General features: G+C 38.8%; 1 long non-coding RNA gene across 2 annotated transcripts; it reads left to right on the forward strand.

Annotated features, from left to right (window-relative positions):
* Positions 1-17,102: 17,102 nt before the first annotated feature.
* On the forward strand, positions 17,103-18,954 carry LOC133131476 (uncharacterized). 2 transcript variants are annotated; one of them, XR_009709028.1, is made up of 4 exons: positions 17,103-17,144; positions 17,228-17,346; positions 17,786-17,874; positions 17,977-18,954. It is a non-coding gene; the product is annotated as an uncharacterized LOC133131476 (long non-coding RNA). The 2 variants fall into 2 exon arrangements; XR_009709027.1 differs by having other exon boundaries at positions 17,806-17,874.
* Positions 18,955-19,583: the final 629 nt, after the last annotated feature.

Below are 19,583 nucleotides of genomic sequence, written 5' to 3' on the forward strand. Positions count from 1 at the left end.
AGAGTCGCGTTTTAATATTCTGCCCACACTTTGACCAAAACTGACGATCAAGAGAGGACCGTGAAAATTGTGGTGGGAAAAACGTTTACAACCGCCAAGTGATGTTACGAAAAACACAAATAAAGTCGTTTAGGTAGGACTGTGTCTCAAAATACGTTACCAATTCAAAATAAGCTATATTATGAAGTTAAAGATATCAATAAATTGTATTAGTGAACTGGAGAGAGAATATATAATTTCACTGGCAAATGGGCTAGCCCTGATACTTTTTAAATGTGCAATCAATAGTTTCTAAAACAATCTGAAAAGGACTGTACACACGTGCACATTATTGAGACAACAACAACAGGAAACAAAGTGTTTTTCAAAAATGATTAGAAAACATGGTCAAAGCAACCAAGTAGAATGAGTCAGATACGAAATAATGCAAATAAATACATAGAAAATTCAAAGCCTTTTAATTTAATAATATTGCAATAATAGTTAGAATAGTAGCCAACAAGTGTAGTAGGTCGGCGTTGTACAATTACAGGGCTACAGGTAACTAAAGCAAATACAGGTGAATAGATACAGTTTTAATTATGTAACATACAGAAGCACATGCATTTCTCATATGGAAACATCATGTACCAAACGTCATTCCAGAAAAAAGATTCAGGCCTGGACACTAAGTAGTTCCTTTGTGGTCATAGGTACGCCAATAATAAATGTATAAAATAAAATTTAAATGGTCAAAATTGACTATCAAATCTTCCAAGTACTGGTGCATTCAAGGGGATTCAAACAGCATGTCTACCACTAATAATTGTTTGAACATGGCAGTTTGAACATGGCAACAAATAATATATGTTTGACCATGTAATTGTTTTTACATAGCAGTGATGAGCCACTGAGGGGTATAGAGGGGTGTAGGCATCATTTTCTGTGTGACTGAAAAGCCAACTTGTATCTCTCCACATACTACTCATACTATTAATCGGTTTCTAATATCGATCAACTACTCAGGTTTGTGCGTTTGAACCATCTCAAGCCATGCACCCACATTCCCACATTGTACATACACACAGGTATAGGCAGAGGACAGAGAATATGTCAAGAATGGACCTCATCCATACAGTCAATGACAGGTCGGTTCTCGGGAAAAGAGTCAAAGTCCATGGCTGGCGAATAATAAGGATTTCATTTAAATAATATCTTTGTCTAGAAGAGTAGTACACAGGACAAAGTAGAGCGCGCTAAACGTCTCTTGGTTATTCCAATCTTTATACCTTTTTTAAAACTCGGAAGGGGGGGTGTTTTGGCAAAGGTCACAAGATGCCGACTCAATGCCAGCGCCCCCCCTTCCCTGCTCTCACTTGTTCTATGTTTCACTGATAAATAGCTAATTATCATTTCCTATAAGCATTTAACTCCTTGGGGCTTTGACCGTAAGGACAAAGGACAATATGGCGCCGAGAAAGTGAGGTTGGTTACGGACAGGGTAATATTAGGGTAATATTAACAAACCAAATTACATTCGAGAACTTTAACTGTGAATCTCTATCGGCACGCCAGGAACGCGAAGGAAATATCCAGCGAATGAGGAAACATGCCTCCAAAGTCAAAAGCTGAGGTGAAACCGGACGAAGAGTACGTGTCCCTCACTCAAGTAAACGAACTGGAAATATTCTCGGCACTGCTCGAACAACAACATGACAACTTTAAAGGCTTTGTCAATCTCATTATGGACTCCACAAACAATAGACTGGAAGCAATAACAAGGGAATTGCAGGAGATAAAAAACAAGCTTGCAATTCACACAACAGGACGCGAACGACATAAGAACGGATATCGCAAAATAAACTGAACGCTGCAACACCATGCAGTCGGATATGTTCAAAGTTTGTGACAGTCTGCTGGCTGTCACCGACAAAACAGATTATTTGGAGGGACAGTCCAGACGAAATAATCTGGCAATTTATGGGATTCAGGAGTCAAAAGGAGAGACCTGGGCCGAGACGGAGGAGAAAGTCAAGATGGTGCTGGCAGAGAAGCTACAGCTGCAACGGGAGATCGAGGTGGAGAGGGCTCACTGCACTGGGAAACCTGGAGGAGACAGACCGAGGCCAATAGAGGCACAAGGACTGATCGGCTATTCTTCAACGCACCAAGTCTCTGAAAGGATCCAAAATATTCAATAATGAGATGCTGCAGAAGGAAAAGGAAGGAACTGATGCCGGATCTGAGAGCTGCAAGAGAAAGGGGGGACATTGCCTATCTGCGGCACGAAAAACTGATCCCCGGTCCAGTACACCAAAACTCTCAGGAAACGATTAATCGCCAACCAGGAAGGCTGAAACACCGACTTCATTACGACTTCAAGCACAACTCTCACACATACCGGAGCTAATAATGTATTACAAAGGATTGTTGATCATGATAAACTGGAGCTGAATACTTTCCAATACACCGAACATCACTCACATGACATGGAAAACGTTTTCCTCAACTGCTACTATTACACCGACGAACAGTTTAACAGTTCGATCAAGACTGAAAACAAAATATCAATAATCCACAGCAGCCTGTATGCCAACTTCCACAGTATCAAACATTATCTAAGTCAATTCAAACAGCATTTCAATATAATCGCAATATCGGAAACTTGGTTGAACAGTGAAAGGGGGACAGATTTTGTACTTGAAGGATATGAAATGTGTTATAGGAAAAGAGCAAACAAGATTGGGGGGTGTGGCTTAGTTTGTGGATAAGAATTTTAATTATAAGGTAGTGGAAAATATGATAAGGGTGGTGGATAATTTACTCGAATGCGTCACAATAGAAATATGTATGGGGAAAAAGAAAAACGTTATCATAAGTTGCATATATAGAATGCCAGGTTCTAATATTGAAATATTTAAGGACTGGATGGAGGACAAATTCTCAAAAACGAACCAATAAGTCAGGTTCATATGTGGGGACTTCAACATTGATTTATTAAATCCAAATAAGAACAAAATGACAGAGGAATTTATCAATACAATTTACAGTCTCAGCCTTTATCCCAAAATTACCAGACCCAGCCGGATTACCATCAGGACCTCTCACCACAAAAACAGTTTCTTCCCATCTGCAGCTGGCCTCATCAACAAGGCCCAGGGGACCCCCCACTGTCACAGAACCCTTACACCACCCCCATAGATTTTAGATTTTGTACTTCAATAATATGTCATATATCTTGCTTCAGAATCATTCTGTATTGTAAATATTTATATTTATTTTTATTTATATTTACATTCTACTTTATATCTATTATATCTATTCTGTAGAATATTTCAATTATTATATGATAAAAATTGTCCAATTAAAAAATATAGCAGAAAACAAAAATATATTGAGAGACCATGGATCTCAAAGGGATTACAAAATGCCTGTAAAAAGAAAAATACACTTTATTGAGAATTTATAAAATACAGATCTATCCAGGCAGAAAATAAATATATTCATTGATTTTTAAAAATCATTTGACACAATTAATCATGAAATATTAATCAACAAACTGGAACGGCTTGGGATCAGGGGAGTAGTGTTGAATTGGGTAAGTAGCTATTCATAAAACAGGCAACAATTTGTGAAGATGGGAGAATATACATCTGAATGTTTAGACATTGTGTGTGGTGTCCCCCAGGGGTCAGTATTGGGAACTATTTATCCTAAATTGTTGAAATTTGTATTTGTGATGACAAACATTTTTGGTTCTGGTGAGAATTTACAGCAACTCTTGAACTCAATCATTTCAGAATTCAGAAAAATAAAACAGTGGTTTGATATTAACAAGTTATGGTTAAACTGTAAAACAAACAATCAAGTGCAAGTACAGATAGAGGGTGTTAACATAGAAAGAGCATACGAAAATAAATTCCTTGGAGTGATTATAGATTTTGCTGGAAATCTCACATAAAACATATCCAAACTAAACTGTCTCAAAGTATTTCAGTCCTGGCCAAAGCAAAGCACATTCTGGATCACAAATCACTTCACATTCTTTACTGTTCACTGGGTTTACCATATTTAAATTATTGTGCAGAGGTTTGGGGAAACGCTTATCAAAGTTCACTACAACCGCTATTAACACTTCATGAGAATAATTCACAATATCGGATTTCATTATTCTTACAGTCTAAATCGTTAAAATTCCCTGATCTTGTTGAATTTCAAACTGTTTTATTAATGTTCAAAGCTAGAAACAATCTGTTGCCGTTTAATAGCCATAAAATGTTTTCTGAAAAAGAGGGGGGCTACAATTTAAGGGGTAAGTAAAATGTTTAAGTCACATAGCATTCGAACAACCAGGAAAAGTTTCTGTTTGTCTATCTGTGGGGACAAATTATGGAACAAACTCAATGTTGCTTTAAAACAATGTCCAAACATGCTCCAGTTAAAAAAGTTGTACAAATACATTATTTTCACGAGGTACAGGGAGGAAGATTGGCGTTAACAATCACCGGGGGTTCTTATTGATTAGAATGTAGATATGGGTAAACATATAGACATGTTGTATGAATGTATGTAAGTATATTTATAATTTTTGTTAATTAATGTTTCTTTTGGAAATGTATTATTTTGTATATCTATTATTGTTTGATGTAGGGATTAACGGGGTAGAAACGATGCGAGGATGGGATCGCTAACGTGGCTCTTCCCTAACACTTCTTACTATTCCTTTTCGCACATGTAAATAGGTTTAAGGGTGGAGGGAATTCATGATGTCTTTTTAATATTTTATCGTTCATCTGTTTTTAACTACTGTTTCTGTTTTGTTACTATTTTACATGTTCAAAATAAAGATTCAAATCAAATCAAATCAAACTCTTGTTAATGTTAGCTGATACATTTTATCATTCATTAGTACAATAATCCATAATGCAAACTATTGTGGTTAATACATTGTTATTCTTTGGCATACATGTTACATTTGAACAGAAATGTTAGTATTAGTTTCCTTCTTTAACACACATAGGCCTCCCATCTGTTGTTGGCTCAAGTTCACGTAGTCTTTTTCCAAAATAATCTTGTAAAATATGGCCTATCAGAACATTAAGATTTTGTATAAAAATGCAAAAATTCAGTAGACAAACAAGCTCATGTTGATTAAGTCTTAAATGCTGATTCATAAAAGGCAGAAGTTCAAACGGAGGTCTGTATCTACTTTAAGATCTCTTTCTTCACACCCTCCACCAACTTCCCCTTTTTGTCTGCCTTATCTCAGTATTTCGAAAGGTCATGTTACCCTGTTCGACTCAAGCATGCATCCTGCTCGTGCAGTCAATTTCAGTCAACAGTCGATTTCTCTGTTGGTTACACATTTTGATTATTCAAACGATACATGTTGATTAAGTCAAAAGATACGTATGTTTTAACTGAACAGATACATATGTTTTACTTATGAAAGCTCAGCACTTTTTTCTCACAGCCCCTCAGTCCCCCACTCCCAGCAAACCCGCGGTGCTGCTGGGCAGAGGTGGGCCCCCTGTCCTCACCCTCAGGCGGAAAAGGAGAAAGGAACGTCTTCACCAGGTGTCCAAAGACACATATGACCCCCCGAGGACCTTTCATTGTACCATGCCCGTACTGGTCTGGACTGCGTGGCCCTGAAAAAGACAGAAGAAACAGAAAACTACTAAACACAGAGTACTACTACATTTTAGGTTAGCTGATTAGAAACAGATTTTGTTAAATTAATTTCACTTCCCCTGTCTGCAGGCTCGCACTTGCTCATATGTTTCACCCTCCTCCAGCTGGAGCATGGTCACTTTCAAAGCACAGGCAAGTTTAGTTTAGATGGCCTTTCTTAGACCCAGTTTGATGAGATAGAATATGAGAAGTGCCCCTAACACTATGGTGGCTCCAATCCCCAAGATCCATCCTAGGCGAGGTAGTATTGTCATATTATCCATGACACCACCCATTTGATTCATAGATTCCTTGGAAACCACTCCTGACCGCAGCCACCCCTACCAGTATTCCTGGATTTAACTTAAATGGACGTGAACCCCGGTGCAGCTTTTCAGTGCTGCCAGCCACCCGTTACCCCATTTCCATGAGCTAACGTTTCCCGTCAACAATTGATCGAAAGCCTGTGCCCATCCCTTTTGGTAACTGTCTTGGGCTGGAATACAGGGGAATACTGAGGGCTAGACAATCTCGCGCCCGCGCATGTCTTCCCACTGGTATAAGATCGTACGCTAGGTCTGGGCCCCACCATTGCTGTTCTATTAAAGCTTTACACTCAGGGTTTTCATTTAGGTGAGTGGAGCGCCGTGTCTCGTGTATTGGGTGCCCACAACTTTTCCTTCACTTCAAGCCATTGAGTGGTATCATGCTACCACCTACCTGCGTCCTGATAGGCTGGAGCCATCAGTTATGAATACACCTGATATAGGGCGTTACGGTATTCCTTGGGACACAGATGGTTTGAGGCAATGATGTGTGATTAGAGTTTAAATATCAATCATAAAGAAATTGTCAGGTGACAGGTTGAATGTTTGGAGTGTTTTGTTGCCAGTCACGATTGCGTGTGCCATGTCTATAAGGTCGATACATTTAGGGGCATCTAAAGACCATCGAAGAGGTATGTTATCACAATTGGCCCTGCTTGGATCTTTAAAGAGGGCCACATGTTTCCAGAGTCTACACACCGGGCCCTCATGTCCTGTTCATATTCGAGTCCATATAAGCAGAACTACTTGCACACATTTTTCAACCTTTTCTCCAACTTTAAACCCATCCCCATTAATGTCCCTATGGTATTTTCCATAGGGACCCACCAACTTCCCCTTTTTTGTCTGCCTTATCTCAGTATTTTGAAAGGTCATGTTACCCTGTTCGACCCAAGCATGCATCCTGCTCGTGCACAGTCAATATACATCAGTCTTAAATGAAAAGTAATAAGTGAAAATTAATGAAACATTTAAATCACATAGATTTCTCTGTTGGTTACATATTTTGATTATTCAAATGATACATGTTGATTAAAAAAAAGATACATATTATATTACATTAATGCCATTTGGCAGACGCTCTTATCCAAAGCGACATACAGTTGATTAGACTAAACAGGAGACAATCCATCCCCTGGGGATCAAACCACCGACCTTGCGGGTCCCAGTCATGTACCTTAACCACTACGCTACAGGCTAGTTAAAACATATGTTTTAACTGAACGGATATGTAGGGACTACAACTTCCACATTCCCACAGGAAAATTCTGCGACGTCCACCACGAATGACGTCTAACTTGGTTCAGCCAATCCCGTAATGGCGGGAGCAATAAACGGTCCCGTATAAGAGCAAGACACGTTCTTGGGATCTCTCTCTTCTACCTCTTCTGCTTTTTCCGCTTCTTCTGCTTCTTCTCTTCGACGCTCCCTTTGTGGCCAGTCGCTTCAGCTCATCTGCTCCGAGACTCGGACAGGGGCTGAATGCTGCACAGCGCACTACCAGGCCTACGGATACACCCAGTTACCTCGCGGTAACTTCGTGGCCTATAGCGAGTGGAAACTGGTGTACGCGGAACGCTACATCAGTTTACCCCTGCAAAGCTCACCAAAGAACAACAGCAACAAACCTTTCCACCCAGAAAAGGGACCAACGAACATCCTTCCAGCAACCGAGCGGACCAGACGACAACGCGCGGCTAAGACGCCCCAGCCTGCGCATCTCTCCAGGACACACATTCACAGCACCATCGCGGCTCCTACAAGGACAGCACGTCTTTTGGATCCAATGCGTATGGACTCAGTAAGAGAACAAACATTCAGGCATAGCCAGTGTTTAGTTTAGTCTTAACTGTTTTTGTGAATCTGTGTTTCCATATTTGCCGTCTTATCATTGGAATGTATTTTGTTAGCTATATATGTACGTGAATTGATTCGCCGTCTTTTGCGCATATATAGAGTAAACTACGCAAGTAGTCTTCTCACAGCTAACAATAACTAACACACCCAGAACTCTAGCTTACCCAAGCTAGCTACTCCCACTTTTACCTTTCCTTTGTTCAAGCGACACGCACGCTTGCGCGCGCCACACACGCACACACACATACCCAACTAAATTTCCTTACTAACTTCCCGTTAGTTTATCTGTTCTGTGTTTTACGTTTGTTTAATAAATATATTTTATTAAACCCCGGTGTCCGTTTTGGAATCACATAGACATGAGAGCCGAGTTAAAGCAGTCTTTCGAAGAACTTCCAACCTTCCGGTTATCGGTATGTTTAATCATTAATATCGGTTATTTTAATTATTAATTAAAATACTAAATTTGTGGTTAAATATTTCTGATAATAGTAATTTTGACTGATTACTTTTTGCAGTTATACTGCTACACAACGTTTAACTGGCGCCCCGGTTTTGTAGAGAGTAAAATCCCTGCGTTATTTGGCGGCCCGTGCGAGGACCCTACATTATTTGGCGGCCCGTGCGAGGACCCTACATAATTTGGAGTCCCGTGCGAGGACCCCTACAGATATATATGTTTTACTTATGAAAGCTTTTTTTTAAGTCTCTTATTCACGGCCCCTCGGTTTACATGAACTATATGCATGTCATTAGAAATATGGTATATGCCTCACAAATACTAATTTCCTTTACTACTGTACCACATTTTTTTACATATTGCATTGTTTTGCAGTTCTCCCATCTCCCCCCATTTCATCCATGTTGTCACCTAGTAAAGGGCCCCTTGTCCAGATTATTATTCTGCCGTATGTTCTACAGCTTGAGGCTCTGAATGAAAAAGAGGAGGAGAACAGGATAACATTCAGCTGCCTGGTGAACAAGAATAAGACTTTTATTACACTTTCATATGTGTTGAATATAAAATGCAAACAAAAAGTACTATGCATGCCTTACCAAACTGACATGTAACCAACCATTGCAATATTGACCAATGCTATCCTAACATTTAAATACTATCAGATTACAGAATATGACATTGCGTGGAAAGTTACATTATCTTTGATAAGACAAGCATCCTGTAGTGTCATTTATCTACCACTGCTTCAGGTTGGTTTTGCTTGGTATGGTTTGTCCCAGTCCTTCAGGGGTGTGTCCTCTCAGTAACACTGCTATATTAAGTCAGGCACAAGACAGGCATGTTCAGTCCCTGAAACACGAAGAATCAGCGTACCTCCTGAAAGACAAGCATGGTGAGTACTGATAATAGCTTTCTCCACTGATACAGTATGGATGAGCCTCCCGATGTCTAATCCATTGCACTGTGTGTGTGCAGGTCGGTGTTGGGATGGAGAAGATTGCTTGTCTGCTTCTCTGTCTTTCTCTCCTCTCCGACAGAGGGGACTGTGATTTGTCTGAACAGACACTTAAGCCTATAATGCAAGATATGTTCCAGAGGTGAGGGTGTGTTGTGATACTTTGCCTATTCCACTGATATGAGTTCAGCTCTTCCCCAATTGTTTAAAATCTTTGTATGCATTTGAATATATTTATTTCTAAATTGATGAATTCATTAAAATAATCAACAGTTTCATTAGTGCATTAAAATGTTACATTTTGACTCATGTGCCAGTGTTTACCTCTGCCTCTTTTGTGTGCAACTGGTGGAAATCAATGTTAAAATTTTATAAATGTAAGAATGTAAAACATTTAGGAATTTTAAAGTGCCTGGACGATAACAGCGACTATAATATCATTAAACTGCTCAAGGACTTAAGAGACAAAAACCAAAACACAGACATTGTATTAGTTTTCAGTTCATTGTTTCATCATGACATAAAAAAACAAAAAAATACATTCATGAAAAACTGAGAGAAATTCTGGTCGAGGATTACTGCTATTATGAAACAGATAACAGTGTTACCGGTGCCATATTTGATAAAAATAAAGATGTGAATCAGCACTGTCTTTCAGAAAAAAACTGAACCTGACGGAAATGCAGTTTTTTACATTACATTACATTACGTGGCATTTAGCAGACGCTCTTGTCCAGAGCGACGTACAACAAAGTGCAAATCAAACACAAGAACAAGTGCAAAAGTGGACCTGAGAGGACAGTACAGTTCCAAGTCCTAGTGTAAACATACAGAAATTCAGAACCCTTGAAGAGTACAATCAACTTTCAAACTAGCATACCACAGTTAGTTGGCAGCTAGAATACAACAATACAACAGCCAATAAAAACAACAATACCTATACAAGTAACGATATATATACATAAGTTCCATTACGGTCTAAGGCTAATCACGGTGATTGTGAGTTGGGGAGGGAAAGGTGTAGCCTGAAGAGATGGGTCTTCAGTCTGCGCTTGAAGGCGGTCAGAGACTCTGCCCTTCTGACATCCACCGGGAGGTCATTCCACCACCGTGGGACCAGGACAGACAGCAGTCGTGAGCGTGAAGTGCAGGTGTGGCGAGGGGGAGGTGCCAGACGGCACGAAGTGGCAGAACGGAGGGGTCTTGTTGGTGTATAGATCTTGATAAGAGATTGAATATATACAGGGGCTGATCCTTTAACTGCCTGGTATGCGAGCACCAAAGTTTTAAATTTGATGCGAGCCATAACAGGCAGCCAGTGGAGGTTGCTGAGCAGGGGGGTGACATGTGAATGTCTGGGAACATTGAATACCAGATGAGCTGCAGCATTCTGGATGAGTTGTAGGGGTCTGATGGCAGATGCTGGAAGGCCAGCCAGCTGAGAATTGCAATAGTCCAGGCGGGACAGGACCATTGCTAGAACAAGGAGCTGAGTAGAGTAGGTGGTGAGAAAGGGTCGGATTCTCCAGATGTTGTACAGGAAGAACCTGTATGCCCGGGTCACCGTAGCGATGTTCTTGGAGAAGGATAGCCTGTTGTCCATCACCACTCCAAGGTTTCTTGCACTAGGGGATGAGGTCACTGTGATATCCCCTAGTGAGATGGAGAAATCCGAGAAGGGAGAGGTTAAAGCAGGGATGAAGATCACCTCCGTCTTATCTGGGTTGAGCTTTAGATGGTGGTTGCCCATCCAGCTCTGGATGTCTCTCAGGCAGGCGGAGATACGGGTAGAGACCTGTGTGTCTGATGGGGGGAAGGAGAGAAAGAGTTGGGTGTCATCGACAGCAATGATAGGAGATGCCATGAGCAGAGATAACGGGGCCAAGGGATCTCGTATAGATGGAGAAGAGGAGGGGTCCGAGGACTGAGCCCTGGGGGACTCCTGTAACAAGGGGGCGAGGGGTTGACACTCCTCCAGCCCAGGACACCTGGGAGGACCGGCCAGGGAGATAAGATTGGATCCACTCTAAGGCTGTGCCACAGATCCCTGTAGATGCCAGGGAGGCTAAGAGGATGGAGTGGTTGACCGTGTCGAACGCCGCAGAGAGGTCAAGAAGGATCAGGACAGAGGAGAGAGAGGTTGCTGGTGCAGCCTGAAGGGACTCGTTGACAGAGAGGAGTGCAGTCTCCGTCGAGTGGCCAGGTCTGAAGCCGGACTGGTGGGGGTCCAGCAGATTATTCTGAGAGAGGAAGGAAGAGAGTTGGTTGGCTCGTTCAATGGATTTGGATAGAAAAGGAAGGAGAGATACCGGACGGTAGATTTGAATGCAGGAGTGGTCTAGAGTGGGTTTCGTTAGGAGCGGGATGATGTAGGCCCTCTTGAATGATGAGGGAAAGCAACCAGAAGACAGAGAGGAGTTAACAAGGGAGGTGACAAACGGCAGTTTTTTAAAGCAATATATAGTATTTGTGGTGTGCTATGATACTGTGATTGGTGTGATAATGCAATAGTTTTCTCTTTTAATGTCCATCATGAATGATTTCAAATGTTAAATGGCTTTTAAAATAGCACAGAATAAAATAAAAGAATGCAAGCAATGCATAATTCATTATCCTGTGTAAATGTTAAAGCAGTGGTGGACAATTCCACTCCTGGAGGGCCTGTGCAGTTTATTGCAGTTTATTGTGTGTGTGTGAGTGTGAGAATGGGTGAAAGAGAGGCATTAATGACATTTATCGGTGTGTTAATTGACTGTAGAAAAAAGTGTTACAATATCTACCGTTGTGAATCCAACATTTATACAAATACCCTATAATGACAGCTGTGAACCTGTAATTTAACCTCTGACTAATTTTAAAGGTATACTTCATGGGACAGTTTTTCAGACACAGTTTAAGCCTCGTCCTGGACTAAATTAAATTTTAAATAGACATTCTCCACAGAAAATCCAGTTCAGATCAAGAGTTTTGAAGTATCTGAAGATATCGAATATGGTGTTTCTTGGGTGTTCCACAGAAAATATTTAGAAATGTTTTGAGATGATTTTGTCAGTTGTATCTGTATGTAAATGATTAAATTACATACTTTTTAGGGGACCAGGCAGTGAAGCAATAGTCTATACGCTTTTCTATTCAAATTCATTTTATGAGATACTACAAATGCGAGGATCTGCAAATGTAGTTATAATTTCAGGGTGGCATTCCCCTTTAACTCATATTCAACCCATTGCAGCTTGTATTTTTATTTAATTAATTTAACCCTGCTATGACGTTAAGATTGTATGACCGCTTTTATGGGGTCTAATTGAGCCCAAAAGTTTAAATAAACACAATTATTGTAATAGAAATATTTTGACACTTTGGTTGTCGCCATAGTATTGTTTCCAAAATGACTAGCCTTTTATCGATACATACGAAAAATCTGAGAAACGTCTAATTTTAGAGCCTATGGTATAGTAAGTGAAAGTTTGGCACCTGTATGGGAAAGTGCCATGAGAATCATCCGCAAAGAATATATACAGTGACAGAGGGTAAGGAACCCCACACAACACATGTATGCAAAGTTGGTACAGAACTTAGCATAGCAGTATGTTTACTTGAATGTTAGAAAATTAGAAAAATGAAGTATCAATGAGTATCAATATGAAACAAGGCTAACTGATTTTTAAGAGACGTCAAACACTAAACGGGGTCAAATTGACCCCAAACATAAGCATTATGCACCAATTGAATGAGTTCAAATTAAATTTATAGAAACACACGTGACACATTTTCTGATGCGCTAACATCCGTGCTACATTTACACCGCTTCCGTGTGTTGTTGAATTGCATATATGGTGCTAAATAGTAATTTGCTACTGCTAGCTAGTAAACAATCCAGGATGGAGTGTTATGTACGGTGCAGAGAACCCAGAAGCAGACCACAGGATAATCCAAAATCGTAGTTTTAATGTTCAGTAGTCAAAAGCCAAGAGATCCAGTACACAGCCAAAACCGAAAAGCAAAAGAATGGTCGAAAAACAAGCAAGAGGTGAAAAATCCAGAAAATCACAGGGCGAAGGTACAGAAGGGCAAAAAAACTCGTAATCAAAAACACAAAGCGAAAACGTCGAAAAACCAGAAAATCTGAAGTGCAAACAAAAAAAGAGGGCAAGGCAGGTACGGAAGTCAAGGCAAAGGGGTGTCTATCAAGAATCTCAATAATAAGGCTTACACAAAATCGGCGGAGTTACAGAACAGTGCAGAAATACTACTCACTGCGTTAGTGAGTTAGTTACGTGAATATTTCTAAACTACCCTATAAAAGTGATTGTTAGTTAGTTAGTTAGACAGACAGTAAGTGTATTAATCGGATTAGTACTGTACAAAACCTAGATTAGTAGTAGTTAGTAAGAATCGTGCTTTACAACATTTAACTCCCAAGAAAAAGCAGGAAGTATGAATCGCGAGTTTTGGAAGAAATGTTGAAAACCCGAAAAACTACCGTAACCACCCGAATAGTGGGACACGCAGACAGGGGAGTGACTAGACTGGTAAACATTCAGACGCAGACATAACAGGGGAGGACAATAGAGAACTGTAATGGAAAACATAAACCAGGTAACTATGAAAAATGAATAATAAACATGAAAACATACAGAACAAATACAGAAACATTACATGGAGCCTCTGCTACCATGGTTGCTCACACACCCATTATTAGCTGCCGACTTTGTGCCATTTTTACACGCGTGTCTTTGCCATTTCTAGTATTTATAAAAATGATGATGGGTCATTTTCCACCTATGCGAATGAAACCGCTTCTGAACACTAAATCATTATACACATTTTAAGCTATAAACTAATTAAACATATACATGAGGTGGCAAAGAAAACAGGCAGGAAAGATTTACAAAAGGCAATACTCAGGGTAGACAGAAAATTAGAGGTAACATTTATTTGGTTTTAAGAAAATATTCTTTACCAAAGCATATTGCAAATATGCATCTGGTGAGTTAAGTGGATGAATAACATAGTTTTTATATTGAACTTCGTTACAGAAATAAGAAATTCAATTTTATTAGAAACCTAGTTTCAAAAATGTTTCATGTAGGAAAAAGGCTTACAGTACATACTGATCTACCCAGGTTAAAGATAACCAATTCAAAATAAATAACTGGCCATATTTTCAGAAATTCAGCATGTTTTTTACAGTTATTAAAAGAATGGAATCATTCTTTTATAGCATGATATTGATTTTATAAGCTTCCACTTTTAAAATCCTCTAAAAAGACGATATTATAGAACATTATGGCCCATTATCAATTCCAGAATTGGTTTTAAATTCATTTCCTGAATGGACTGAACAGAAACGGAATTGGGACCAACCCTGAAGTGTGCATGCTTCCATAATCAGCCTGATTGACATCTTGAGGATGTGTGGCAACTGCAGTGGTGCTGAATGTTGGAAGACTTTGGCCTGAATGAAGGTTTTAACTGTGATTAACATGGTTGATAATATATACTGCATGCAGGCCGGGTGAAGAGAGAGAATATCTGAGGTTCAGTCGCACGCTTTGTCCCCCTGAGGGAAGTGGTTTGCAGTCGCCGTTTTGTCTTGTCTTTTGCATTTTGGCACGTATTCTGGGGCACGTCTCATTTACAGCACTACAGCCTTCCTACAAGTTCACACATCACAAACTCACAGGGAAAAATCAGCGTTTCCTACTGAAAAATGTGCTACGTAGAAAAAGAAAAAAAAAGTGAAAATGAGCCATTTTACAAATACATGGTATGTATATATGCATATATATTAATATATACACACTCCTCAAAAAGTGAGCTGGTTTTGCTCCTCCAACGTCAAATGTACGAAATATTAATACAGCTTTCCTATATATTCTGGGAACAAAAGAAAATATGGCCAGTTATTTCAAAAAGTTGTACAAATACATTATTTTCAGGAGGTACAGGGAGGAAGATTGGCGTTAACAATCTCCGGGAGTTCTTATTGATTAGAATGTAGATATGGGTAAACATATAGACATGTTGTATGAATGTATGTAAGTATATTTATAATTTTTGTTAATTAATGTTTCTTTTGGAAATGTATTATTTTGTATATCTATTATAGTTTGATGTGTTTAGGGATTAATGGGGTAGAAACGATGCTCACCTCTGAAATGTTAAAAAGGGCATTTTTCCCTAAGTTTGGGGACGAGGATGGGATCGCTAACGTGGCTCTTCCCTAACACTTCTTACTATCCCTTTTCGCACATGTAAATAGGTTTTAAGGGTGGAGGGAATTCATGATGTCTTTTTAATATTTTATCGTTCATCTGTTTTTAACTACTGTTTCTGTTTTGTTACTATTTTACATGTTCAAAATAAAGATTCAAATCAAATCAAACTCTTGTTAATGTTAGCTGATACATTTTATCATTCATTAGTACAATAATCCATAATGCAAACTATTGTGGTTAATACATTGTTATTCTTGGCATACATGTTACATTTGAACATAAATGTTAGTATGAAGGCTGTTTCCTTCTTTAACACACACAGGCCTCCGATCTGTTGTTGGCTCAAGTTCACGTAGTCTTTTTCCAAAATAATCTTGTGAAATATGGCCCATCAGAACATTAAGATTTTGTATAAAAATGCATAAATTCAGTAGACAAACAAGCTCATGTTGATTAAGTCTTAAATACCGATTCATAAAAGGCAGAAGTTTATATCTGTATCTACTTTAAGATGTCTTTCTTCACACCCTCCACCAACTTCCCCTTTTTGTCTGCCTTAGCTCACTATTTCGAAAGGTCATGTTACCCTGTTCGACCCAAGCATGCATCCTACTCGTGCACAGTCAAAATACATCAGTCTTAAATGAAAAGTAATAAATGAAAATTAATAAAACATTTAAATCACACAGATTTCTCTGTTGGTAACACATTTTGATTACATGTTGATTAACTCAAAAGATACATATTACATTACATTAATGGCATTTGGCAGATGCTCTTATCCAAAGCAACATACAGTTGATTAGACTAAGCAGGAGACAATCCTCCCCTGGAGCAATGCAGGGTTAAGGGCCTTGCTCAAGGGCCCAATGGCTGTGCAGATCTTATAGTGGCTACACTGGGGATTGAACCACTGGCCTTGCGGGTCCCAGTCATATACCTTAACCACTACGCTACAGGCCAGTTAAAACATATGTTTTAACTGAACAGATATATCTGTTTTACTTATGAAAGCTTTTTTTTAAGTCTCTTATTCTCGGCCCCTCGGTTAACATGAACTATATGCATGTCATTAGAAATATGGTATATGCCTCACAAATACTCATTTCCTTTACTACTGTACCACATTTTTTAACATATTGCATTGTTTTTCAGTTCTCCCATCTCCCCTCATTTCATCCATGTTGTCACCTAGTAAAGGGCCTCCTTGTCCAGATTATTATTCTGCCATATGTTCTACACCTTGAGGCTTTGAACGAAAATGAGAAGGAGCACAGGATAACATTCAGCTGCCTGGTGAACAAGAATAAGACTTTTATTACACTTTCATATGTGTTGAATATAAAATGCAAACAAAAAGGTACTATGCATGCCTTACCAAACTGACAAACCAACCATTGCAATATTGACCAACGCCATCCTGACATCCTTACATACTATCAGATTACAGAATATGACATTGCGTGGAAAGTTACATTATCTTTGATAAAATAAGCATCCTTTAGTGTAATTTATCTACCACTGCTTCAGATTGGTTTTGCATGGTATGGTTTGTCCCAGTCTTTCAGGGGTGTGTCCTCTCAGTAACACTGCTATATTAAGTCAGGCACAAGACAGGCATGTTCAGTCCCTGAAACACGAAGAATCAGCGTACCTCCTGAAAGGCAAGCATGGTGAGTACTGATAATAGCTTTCTCTACTGATACAGTATGGATGAGCCTCCTGATGTCTAATCCATTGCACTGTGTGTGTGCAGGTTGGTGTTGGGATGGAGAAGATTGCTTGTCTGCTTCTCTGTCTTACTCTCCTCTCCGACAGAGGGGACTGTTTATCCGAAGAGACACTTCAGCCTATTATGAAAGAAATGTTGAAGAGGTGAGGGTGTGTTGTGGTACTTTGCCTATTCCACAGATATGAGTTCAGCTCTTCCCCAATTGTTTAAAATCTTTGTATGCATTTGAACATATTTTTTTTCTAAAATGATGAATTCATTAAAATAATCAACAGTTTAATTTAAGTGCATTAAAAAGTTCAATTTTGACTCATGTGCCAGTGTTTACCTCTGCCTGTTTTGTGTGCAACTGGTGGAAATCAATGTAAGAAATTTATGAATGTAAGAATGTAAAACATTTAGGAATTTAAAATATTCAATTTCCATTACTGGGCTTTATTATCCATTGGAAAAACTGTGATATAGTTCCAAATGAGTTAAATCTTTATCCAATACTTGTAGTTAGAATATATAATTTGTGCATATCATGATAAAAAATCTGTCTTCAGAGGTTAGATCTATTATAAACCTTCATGTTCACAGGACACATAATGTCTCTTCAGGTTTAACCAATCGCAATTGAAACAACAAATAAAAATGATAAACCGGGGAAAGACTGAAAAAATGGCTACGTAAGTGCAAATCTCTTTAACATTAAATTATGTTTCAACAGACTGATTCAAAGACAGAAGCCTATATATAAATAATAATATATATTTTCTTTCTTTCACTAGAGGCCAACAGTACAGTTTTGCTCTTCATCTCTCACCAAATGACTGTAATCAAGGAAAGCTGGGAGACAACATCCCTGCAGACTTCAAAGGCCTCAGGGACACTATAGCAAAAGAAAAGGTGTACAACAACTATGGTGTTGTTGCAGCACTCCCTGTCCACCACTATCAAAGTGGTAAAATTAGGTATACAGACCATTCAGAATACAGAGTCCTCACAGAACTAGGACAAACAATTGCGCCTGGATGCCTGATTGTCTTTACTTATTTCAGCCCTTGTTTCTCCAAGTGCCTGAACAATAACAACACGGCTAATATCACTAAACTGCTCACGAACTTAAGAGACATAAACCAAAACAGACCCATTGTATTAGTTTTCAGTTCATTGTTTCATTATGACATGGACAATAATGAAAAAAAAGTAATTTATGAGAATCTGAAAAAAATCCCGGTCCAGGTTTACTGCTATAATGAAACACGTAACACAGTTACCAAATTTGATGAAAATAAAGATATGAATCAGCACTGCCTTTCACAAAAAAAAAACTGAACCTAAATATAGTTCAGTGATTTATATGATCACTTCTTTTAAAGCAATATACTGTATTTCTGTTGTGCTGTGATAATGTGATTGGTGTGATAATGCAATAGTTTTCTCTTTTAATGTCCATCATCTGAAAAAAATCCCGGTCCAGGTTTACTGCTATTATGAAATAGATAACAGCGTTAAAGGTGCCCTATTTGATAAAAATAAAGATATGAATCAGCACTGTCTTTCAGAAAAAAAATGAACCTGATGGAAATGCAGTTTTTTAAAGCAATATACAGTATTTGTGGTGTGCTATGATACTTGGTGTGCTATGATACTTGGTGTGATAATGCAATAGTTTTCTCTTTTAATGTCCATCATGAATGATTTCAAATGCTAAATGGCTTTTAAAATAGCACAGAATAAAATAAAAGAATGCAAGCAATTCATAATTCATTATCCTGTGTAAATGTTAAAGCAGTGGTGGACAATTCCACTCCTGGAGGGCCTGTGTATGTGCAGTTTATTGTGTGTGTGTGTGTATGTGTGTGTGTGTGTGTGTGTGTGTGTGTGTGAATGGGTGAAAGAGAGGCATTAATGACATTAATCGGTGTGTTAATTGACTGTAGAAAAAAGTGTTACAATATCTCAGTTGTGAATCCAACATTTATACAAATACCCTATATTCTGTGAATCTGTAATTTAACCTCAGACTAATTTTAAAGGTATACTTCATGGGACAGTTTTTCAGACACAGATTAAGCCTCATCCTAGACAAAATTACATTTTGAATAGACATTCTCCACAGAAAATCCAGTTCAGATCAAGTTTTTCTGTGCTATGATGGAGCCCCTTCACACACCCAATCTCAATCAATAGATGCTGAAGATATCGAATATGGTGTTTCTTGGGTGTTCCACAGAAAATATTTAGAAATGTTCATTTTGTCAGTTCTGTATGTAAATGATTCAGTGACATACTTTTTAGGGGACCAGGCAATGAAGCACTAATCTATACACTTTTCTATTCAAATTCGTTTTATGAGACACGAACAAATGCGAGGATCTGCAAATGTAGTTAT

Source organism: Conger conger, chromosome 6 (assembly GCF_963514075.1).
Source record: "Conger conger chromosome 6, fConCon1.1, whole genome shotgun sequence".
Taxonomy (NCBI): domain Eukaryota; kingdom Metazoa; phylum Chordata; class Actinopteri; order Anguilliformes; family Congridae; genus Conger; species Conger conger.